Consider the following 10,292-nt stretch of genomic DNA (forward strand, 5'->3'; position numbering starts at 1 on the left):
TTCCCAGTCATGTAGTGTTGTTTGTCCACCACCATCACCACCACCACACTTGGCAATTGGTATGCAAGAGACCAAGAGAACAAGTACTACACATAAAAAAATGAATACTGGGTCTGATTTACATTACTTACATTCGATGGGTATTTGTCCTCATCTTGTTTGTTGTTGCCCACGGGCATATGGCATAGTGGTTAAGAGCGCAGGCTACTAACCCCAATATTCCGAGTTTGATTCCAAGCAGTGACCTGAACACTAACAATGGGTCTGATTTGATGTATGTATGTATGTATGTATAAATATATATGTGTGTTAATGTAACATCATTGTATACAGAACAAGAGAGAGAAAGGGAATTAGTGAAGTTTTCTAAAATATTTAAATATTTCAACAACACTTCCATTAACGGATTAGTCTGTTGATTAATGGCGTCCTTCCTGTTTTGTTCATTGCTCAAGATTTCAGATTTGATAACACACAGTTGTGACATAAGCCAGCAACCCAGTGAGAACAGGTAGAAATGTGAATTTATATTCCAGCTGCTCTAGAATCAGCAACTTTCCATTAGTATTAGATCGCTATAGGTGTTCTATTTCCTATTCCAGGAATGGTATTTACCTCTGCCAGTCAATTAAGTTTCATTCGGCTGAAATAGGACAATATATAGGTTTTTAATTTGGTATTTTAAGCAACTCTTCACCCAATGCCTAAAATTTGCATCATATTTTGTTTGAATATGTTATATGTAGGCACAGTGAGGCTTGTGGCATAGGGTATTCAGCTCACAGTTGTAAGTTCATCAGTTCAATACCTGACAAGACACTTTATTCCACCTTCCTCCAGTCCACTCAGCTGGCGAAAATGAGTAACACCTGCATTTCAAAGGACTAGCCTTTTCACATTTTGTGCCACACTGAATCTCTTTTAGAACTATGTAAAGGGTATGCGTATCTGTGGAGTACTCAGCCACTTGCATGTTGATTTCACAAGCAGGCTGTTCTGTTGATCGAATCAACTGGAAAGCTCATCGTTGTAACCAACAGAGTATCAGTTCTATAGGCACTGTCATGGCTGTGTGGTAGGAAGCTTGCTTCCCAACCACATGATTCTAGGTTCAGTTCAATTGCGTGGCACCTTGGGCAAATGTCTTCTACTATAGCCTCAGGCCAACCAAAGCCTTGTGAGTAGAATTGGTGGATGGAAACTGAAAGAAGCCTGTTGTATATATTTATGGAGATGTGTGTGTGTCTGTGTTTGTCCCCTACCATTGCTTAAGAACCAGTGTTGGTGTGTTTACATCCCTGCAACTTAGTGGTCCAGCAAAAAGTGACCGATAGAATAAATACCAGCTTTTAAAAGAAAAATAAGCACTGGCATTGATTTATTTGACTATAAATTCTTCAAGGCTGTGCCCCAGCATGGCCACAGTATAATGACTGAAACAAGTAAAAGAAAAAAGGATATATATTCTTTTATTCTTTTACTTGTTTCAGTAAACACCTTATTAGAATGAAGGATAGCAGGATTCCTAAGCAGATGCTATATGGAGAACTTGTGAATGGAAGGAGACTCTGGCAGAAACTAAGACTGCGATTTAAGGACTGTGTCAAGTCCTCATTAAAGACCTGTGATATGCAGGACACTGACTGGGAGAATAATGCCTGTCATTGCCACAGATGGAGAGAGCAGGTTAAGGAGGGGATCAACACTTTTGAGAGAGCACGTATCCAGCATGAAGTACTTAAGCGAGCTGTACGAAAGCGCATGGCTCGTATAGTGAATGGGGAAAGCTTGGTCTGCAATGTTTGCAGTCATGTATGCTTGTCAAGAGCAGGGCTCATTAGCCACCAACAGAGCTGCAAATGCAAAATATAACTTAGTCCTAGTGCGTACAATGTTCCTGAAGGTCAGCAATGGTCTTCCTCGGTCACGAGTGGACGGCCATCATGTATGTATGTATGTGTGCAGATTTATATGATTTGTTTTATGTAATCTCATGCATATAGTTGCATATGTAGACATGCTCATATACACTTAAATGATAAACTTCTGGAAAGTTTTACATATTTTTACAGTTCCAGTGATGGATTGGATCCGTAATCTTCGAATCAGCTTTCTTCTTTCTGGCTTTGAGAAGCCTAATTTCTCAAGATTGGTATTTAGGTAGTGTGTTACATATCCCAGTGCCCCAATAATTACAGGTATGAACCTGAACTTGTAATCTGGATAGAGTAACTGCAGATTCCTCAATAGTTCAGCGTAGGTATTTTCTTTTACGCTGATCTTTAGCTTTATATTAACATCCACTGGGCAGCTGATTTCCACTATCTATGTATATATGTGTGTGTATGTATATTTCTTGTGCCTTTTTTATCTTCACTTTCTATAATGTTCAATAATGGAGACTGATTTCTTTTTATTCTCTTTACAGATTTTTGGAAATACTGTTGGTGATCCCTTCATGACTTTGTGTTGGTGACCTGTTGATGTCCAGCTGACGAATTGTAAGACATCTTCCTGCTAATATTGTGATATTAGGTTATCAACCTCTGCAGGTTAATGACCTCTTCATATTAATGAGCTTCCAAGGCCAATGGTCTTTAGAAAATGATGGCCTCCCAAGAGTGATGACCTTTTGACTTTCTCCAGACAACAACTTTTCATTTTATTTGTGGGTTTCTTCTCAACAGATTGAACTGAACTCATGAACCAGTACCCACTCACATAAAGATATGTATATACACACACACACAGCAGTATGCATACACACACACACACACACACACACACAGCAGTATGCATATATATTAAGTAAAGTTATAACATGTAACCAGACAGAAATTTAAAGCTAACTCCAAAGTGATTTTTTATTTTGTAACTTTGTTACTCAAAGCTAGTGGGAGACACACTTCTTGAGTTTTCATCAACTCCCTACAGTTACTGATCCTAATTACATAAATCTCCAATCACAGGCATGAAAGCTGCCATATTAATACAGACAATCCACAGCCAACTGCATAATACACATATCCATGATCATTAGTTTGTTAACCTAGATATTTCCGTTGTAGTATTTGACTTCAAGGAGACCAAAGGACTTCCACATAAAAACCAGTTTCTAAAACTCTCCTTCAACACTTGAGTTAATGGTCATTTGTATTTTATCTAGCAGAAATGCTTGCTAGACATTATGTTGGCAGGATCTAGACCACAACAATCAGCCTAAACTATTCCTGCTTCAGCTTTGTTATACTTAATTGTTTGTAAGTCTGCCTCAACCCCCTACTTGAACTTAACCCCTTCTGCTTCTCCCTGTACACCTACTGCCAAAATTTTCCTTCTTTTGTTTAATCCTTCAGCATCTAATCCAGCCAAAATATTCTGTTCAAAACAGCCATGTCAGGCCTCTCACAACTACCCTACAATGTCAATCTAAAAACAATCACGTCATGTTAATCTTGAGGCTATAAGATAATTAATGATTAATTCAAAACAATGTTAATAAATAAACATTACATTTGACAGAATAATCTCTCCCTAATCTTGTTTACCTTTCTCTCCCTAATCTTGTTTACCTTTCTCCCATCTTTGCGCAATTTCTATTTCTGATTCATTTTACTTCTGCCTAGATTTGCCTAACTTTTACAGACAGATTCACTCGTTTGTCTGTCTGTATTCATACAAACTTGTAAAGAGGAAAAAAAAATCACTTGGAAATTAAAGAAAACAACCTAAAGAAAAAGAAAAAAACCCACAAAAGCAAAGCAGACTAAGATTCCATTCATCTACGAATTTTGTATGACTGTCATCTCAGCAGAAAAAAAAAAATATATATATATATATAATACATACATACACACATATATATATATAACATTGAGCTAGTTTCTCTAAAAAGTTTTCTTATTAGCTTTGTGGATTTTTTCTGTTCTCTATTTTAGCTTGCATGACAAATATTGATTTTCATAAACTTTCTTTTCTCTACTTTAAAAGATTGACTATTTAGTCACACATACAATTTCTTTGTCTTTCTCTTTGTCTCTCTCTTTGTGAATATCCACCATGCCTACACACACTCTCTCTTTCTACACACACATCCATAACATAGATGTATATATGTAATTTTCTCATCAGTTACATCAAAATATTCAAACTGGAATCCCAAAATAGATTTCTCACCACCGCCATGGATCACAGCAACGAAATATCTTTAGCGTCGCAGATATTCAGGTCAAACAATTTCCATCACCATGAGCGTTTACACTCACACCATTTCATTTATGGCAATAAGAAGCTGCTGTACAACATTAAAATAGCCATTGTCGTCACTCTAGGAGTCATTGTTGTGCTTGGCTGTATCATATACATTGTATTGCAGTGTCGACGGAAGACACGTGTCACATTCTTGCTTCCACGACACCGGGACTCTTTCTCAGATCAACATAACCTGATAGACAGCGTTGAAACCACAGAGACTCTGCTCAATGGAGAGCTTGGCATCAAAGAACGGGATGATGAACAGTGCCGAGAATTCTATGTTTGATGGGGGGGGGGGTTGTTTAAATTTCTTGATTTTTTTGATACTTCATTATTTTTGTTTTGTTTTTTTTTTAATATTTAGAAGCAGTAAAAAAAAAGAAACAAGAACAAAAAAATGTTACCATTGTACAAAATATAATGATATCAGAAAAAAACAAAAACAAGGAAAGTTATCTTTTCATAATTATAACACTAATAATAATAATAATAATAATAATAATAATAATAATAATAATTATTATTATTATTATTATTATTATTATTATTATTATTATTATTATTATTATTATTATTATTATTATTATTATTATAATACCAATAAATTGTGATAATAACCTCTACAATATCAAACCTGTATTCTACCCAACTCTATCCCTAATCCTTACAAATAGCACCTTTCAGAAATCCCTAAATTGCCCCAATGATAGAAGCTTTCATTCTGTATCAAATATGAAACCTAGTTGGTAGTAAAATATTACATGTAGGAACATATCTTTTATAATCAAATGGATTTCATTGCAATCCCAGTCTGCAGCACCTTTGGTAAATGCTTTCTTCCATATTCCTTAGATGGACATGTGACTTGCAAGTAAAATTGCATAGATTAAAACAGAGTAGAAGCCAGTGTCTTATTAATATCAAACTTATTAGTATATATATATATATATATATATATATATATATATATATATATACACATATATGCATATATGCATATATCATCATCATTATCATCATCATCATCATCATTTAACGTCCATTTTCCATGCAGGCATAGGTTGGACAGTTTCTACAGTAGCTGGCAAGCCAGAGAGCTGCACTAGGCTCCAGTTGTCTGTTTTGATATGGTTTCTATGACTGGATGCCCTTCCTAATACCAACCACTTCACTGAGTGTACAGGGTGCTTTTTAGGTGGCACCAGCACATAAGCTTTTTTATGTCAGTTGGGATGTGTAATCCAGGCATTTGCCACATGAAGCATTTGCACAAATGGTGGTCATCTGAAAAACATCTGTAGAGTATAATATGATAACATCAAAGAATGGAGTTAGCTACAGAAAAGACAGGCTAGGCTCAGGCATGGCTGCACGGTTAAGAAGTTTGCTTCCCAACAACATGGCTCTAGGTTCAGTTTCAATTCACTGCACTGCACCTTGAGTGTTTTCTACTATACTATAACTCCAGGCAGTGCGAAGCCTTGTGGAGGAATTAGGAACTTGGTAGATGGAAACTGAAAGATACCTGTATATAAGCATATAGATACATAGATACATACATATACACACACACACACACACACACACACACATATATATATATATATATACACACACATGCACAAATGTATGTATATATATGTATGTGTGTACATATATGTGTGTGTGTGTGTGTGTGTGTGTGTGTGTGTATATATATATATATATATATATATATATATATATATATATATATATATATATATATATATATATATAGCATTTCTTCCAGTTTTATGTTCTGAATTTAATTTTTCCCAAGGTCAACTTCACCTTTAATCCTTTCAGGGTCAATAAAATAAGTACCAGTTACACACTGGGGTCGGTGTAACCGACTTAAACCTCTCCCCTTAAATTCCTGGCCTTATGCCAAAATTTGAAACCATTATTGATATTATGAAGAATTGATAGAAAACCAAATCAGTAGAATGGTGCAAAACATGCTTTGCAGCATTTGGATATGTCCCTTTGCTTTCTGAGTTCAAATTCTGGCAATGTTGGCTTTTTTGAGGCTCAATAAAATAAATACCAGTTGCTTCAGGGTTGATTTAATCTACTCTAATCCCAAATTTGTAGCTTTGTACTTGTGTTTGAGATTATTATTATTGTTATTATTATTATTATTATTGTCATTGGTATTGTTATTATTATAATTATTATTATTAAACAATACAAAGGGCACGATGTGATTTCTATAGATATTTTATTGGTTGAACACTATTTCAACAGCTTGTCTGTCTTTGTCAAGTTCAAAATGAAAAGAACTCAACAAAGACAGGCAAGCTGTCAAAATATCATTCAACCAATAAAACATCTCTTGCAATCGCATCGTACTCTTTGTGTTGTCTATTTACCTTTGTGAAGAGTTACGTCAATCTTTTTAAAATATCATTATTATAATTTTCCTTTTTAACTCGGGTTTGTTGGATCTCCTGGAGTCTTTGCATGTGTAGTGGGTTTGCCACCTGCAGCTTACAGCACCATGCTATCTGTTCTTTTCAGCTAATCTAATACTTCCATGATTATTCTGGCCATGTCAAGGAGGTAATCCTTTTGTAACAGTTCTACCGGGCACTTTATTCTGATTTCCTTTATATTCCTCTTTATGTCTTCTGATACTGTCCCCAAGGACCCATCAATAATTGGCACTATCTTTACCTTCTTCCTTTTCCATAGGCGGGCTATTTAAGAGGATTGTATATGTCTATTTTCTTGCCTTCCTTCATGACTATTTGTGGGTCAGAGGGCCACACATCAATTATATAGCACATGTGATAAACCTTGTCCATCACCATTAGGTTCAGTTTGTTATTTTCTAACACCTGATCTGTTTAGATTGAGAAATCCCACAGGATTTTGTAGGTCACTGACTCCACCATTCACTGCGGTTTGTGCTCATACCATGTCTTGCCACTCTCAATGACCCACTTTTCACATAGTTTCCAGTATTGCATTTTTGCTACCTCAATGTGTCACCACAACTTATAATCCTTTTGGGCAAGTCTAGGGCATTCATTTATTGTTGTTGTTGTTATCATTATTATGGTAGCAAACTGGCAGAACCATTAGCATGCCGGGCAAAACTTTTTGCAGCATTTCATCCATCTTTACGTTCAGAGTTCAAATTCCACCAAGGTTGACTTTGCCTTTCATCCCTTCAGGGTCGATAAAATAAGTACCAGTTGAGCACTGGGGTCATTGTAATTGATTAGTCCCTTCTCACAAAATTGCAGGCCTTGTGACTATAGAAGAAAGGATTATTATTACTGTTATTGTTGTATGTATGTATGTATGTATGTATGTGTATATATATATATATATATATATATATATATATATATACCTTATAATCCCTTAGTGAGTAAACATGTATGGCTATGTCACCATTGTTCTAGCACAGCAACGACAACAACATCACTGATCATAATATCAGTTAATATCATTTATAATAAAAGTATTTTAATAACATTTACAACTGCTACTTAATCAACCCCAGAAAGGGGGTGTGTGTATGGTTGACCACTTTACTCTGTAAGTTCAGTGTAATGTGGACAAGGAGCATAGGGCCAGTTTCCTGACTTCTCTAGTATATATTCCTCCCTGGGCAGGACACTGTCCCATCATGCATTACTCATTTTTACCAGTTGAATGGACTGTTGCAACATGAAATGAAATGTTTTGCTCAAGAACACGATGCATCACATGATCCTGGAATCGAAACCACAATCTTACAACCATGAGTCCAACACCTTAACCACTAAGCCATGCACCTCCACTGTAATTATATTACACCTCAACAGTTGCTTGGTGGACTGGTAGAATTGATAGAGTGACAGATAAAATGCTTTGTGGTATTTAGTTGTGACCCTTGACATTCTGAGTTCATATCCCACCGAGATCAGCTTTGTCTTTCATTCTTCCAAGGTAGTTAAATTAAGTTGCTATCAGTGAAGTGCTGGCATCAGTTAAATTGGTTATACCCCAACCACAATATTTATAACATTGTGTCTCTGCTAGAACCCACAAAATTTGGAACATTGTGACTGTGTTAGGGCCCATAAAATTTGTGAATTGTACTTATGTTAGAACCCACAAAATTTGTGACATGTTTGTTAGAACCCACATATTTTGTGATATGCTTATGTTAGAAATCCCAAAATTTTGTCACATTGTGACTATGTTACAACCCACGAAATTTGTGACATTGTTTCTATTTAAGCACCCAATTTGTGACATTTTGTTTATGTTGTGATGTGATATGTTAGAATGCACAAAATTTGTGATGCTGTGTCTGTCAGAATCCACAAGATTTGTGACATTGTAACTTTCTCAGAACCCACAAAATTTGTGATGTTGTGACAATGATAAAATCCACAAAATTTGTGACATTGTGTCTTCATTAGAACTCAGTATAGCATATAAGATACTATAATCCAGCTGAGATCAAATTTGCTTTTTTCTTTCTTTCGGTAGCAGGGTACTGATTAAATAACCATCAGTAATATATTGTATTATAGATCTAATCAGTTGTATCCTGTTTCAATAAGTTTGGCCACATGCCAAAATCAATACATTCTAATTGCTCTATTAATAACGAATATTAGTATAATGACAAGAGTGATTGCTATTGTATTGTTTGTGATAATAAAAATACATATTATAATGTATAGAACGAGATGATTGATGATAACAATAATAATGGTGATGGAGAAGATATGCTAAATGAAAAAATAGAATGAAATAGATTGTTGGAAAAGAACAAGTAACAATGAAAGAGATACAAATGAGAAATAAAAATTTCTAAAAATTTAAATGTTTAACGCCTTTTCTTGTTTTTATATTTCTTTTATGAATGTGTGAAAAATAATCATAAACATTATCTGATGCACTAGCTTTCTTCATTTGCATTAATTTGTGAACATAAATTTCATCATGAAGACACATGGCTCAGTAGTTTGAGCATCAGGCTCACATTTATGTGGTAACGAGTTCGATTCTTGGACCGGGCTGTGTGTTGTGTTCTTAAGCAAAACACTTTATTTTATATTGCTCCAGTTCACTTAACAGCTGTAGAAATGAGTTGTGACATCACTGGTGCCAAGCTGTGTCGGTCCCTTTGTTTGCTTTCTTCTCTGACTCACAGACACATATATAAATATGTGTGTTTATGAAACCAAAATGCAATCAAGACTAGTAAGTGTGTAGACCTAGCCAACCCATGTGTGCTGCTGCTGCTGCTAATGATGAAGATGATGATACCGACAGTGATGACATGGATGATGATGACAATAACAATTACAATGATGATGAGAATAACAACAACGAAGAAGATGATGATGATGATGGTGACAATGACAATGACTAGGACGTTGATGATGGTTATGATGACAACAACAACAACCTGGAGGAGGATGATAATTATGATAATTATGATAATTATGATGATGACAATGACGATAATGACAAAGATGAAGAAGAGGAGGGGAAGCAGCAGCAAGAGGATATACACACAGTATGCATGAATTAGCATTATTCTTTCTTATCATTTGCAAAAACACAGTCTTAACCTTCAACGTTTTAAGTTGCTGGCAAATACCCAGTTAAAACTGGACAGAGCATATAAATATTTTGACATATGTGTGTGTCCATGTATGTCCATCTATGTGTGTATGTGTGTGTGTGTGTGCGTGCATTTGTGCATCTCCCAATTCTAAAGATCTGACAGACAGCTGGATTCTAATTAGGACACAATAATATATTTCTAAGCACCATGCTTTCTGAAATCCCCACCCATCCAACCATGCCATTAATTTTTCACTAAATTCACTCCTAATTGATGTTATCAAATCAATTAGCTAAATGAATATCAAAGGTTAATATGTGCATTACACATACATGTGTAAATACATACATCCATACACACATGAATGCATATGTGTGTGTGTGTGTGTGTATATATATATATATATATATATATATATATATATATATATATATAT

The 10,292-nt window shown here is 35.2% G+C and overlaps 1 long non-coding RNA gene across 1 annotated transcript in view; it reads left to right on the forward strand.

The window, feature by feature from the left end:
- LOC106875638 (uncharacterized) overlaps positions 1–4,015 on the forward strand; it is a 44,987-nt gene extending 40,972 nt beyond the window's left edge. Inside the window, exon 2 of the long non-coding RNA XR_001410147.2 lies at positions 2,429–4,015. This is a non-coding gene — a long non-coding RNA (uncharacterized LOC106875638). The remainder of the gene's footprint in view (positions 1–2,428) is intronic.
- Positions 4,016–10,292: the final 6,277 nt, after the last annotated feature.

This window comes from Octopus bimaculoides, chromosome 27, assembly GCF_001194135.2.
Source record: "Octopus bimaculoides isolate UCB-OBI-ISO-001 chromosome 27, ASM119413v2, whole genome shotgun sequence".
Taxonomy (NCBI): Eukaryota; Metazoa; Mollusca; class Cephalopoda; order Octopoda; family Octopodidae; genus Octopus; species Octopus bimaculoides.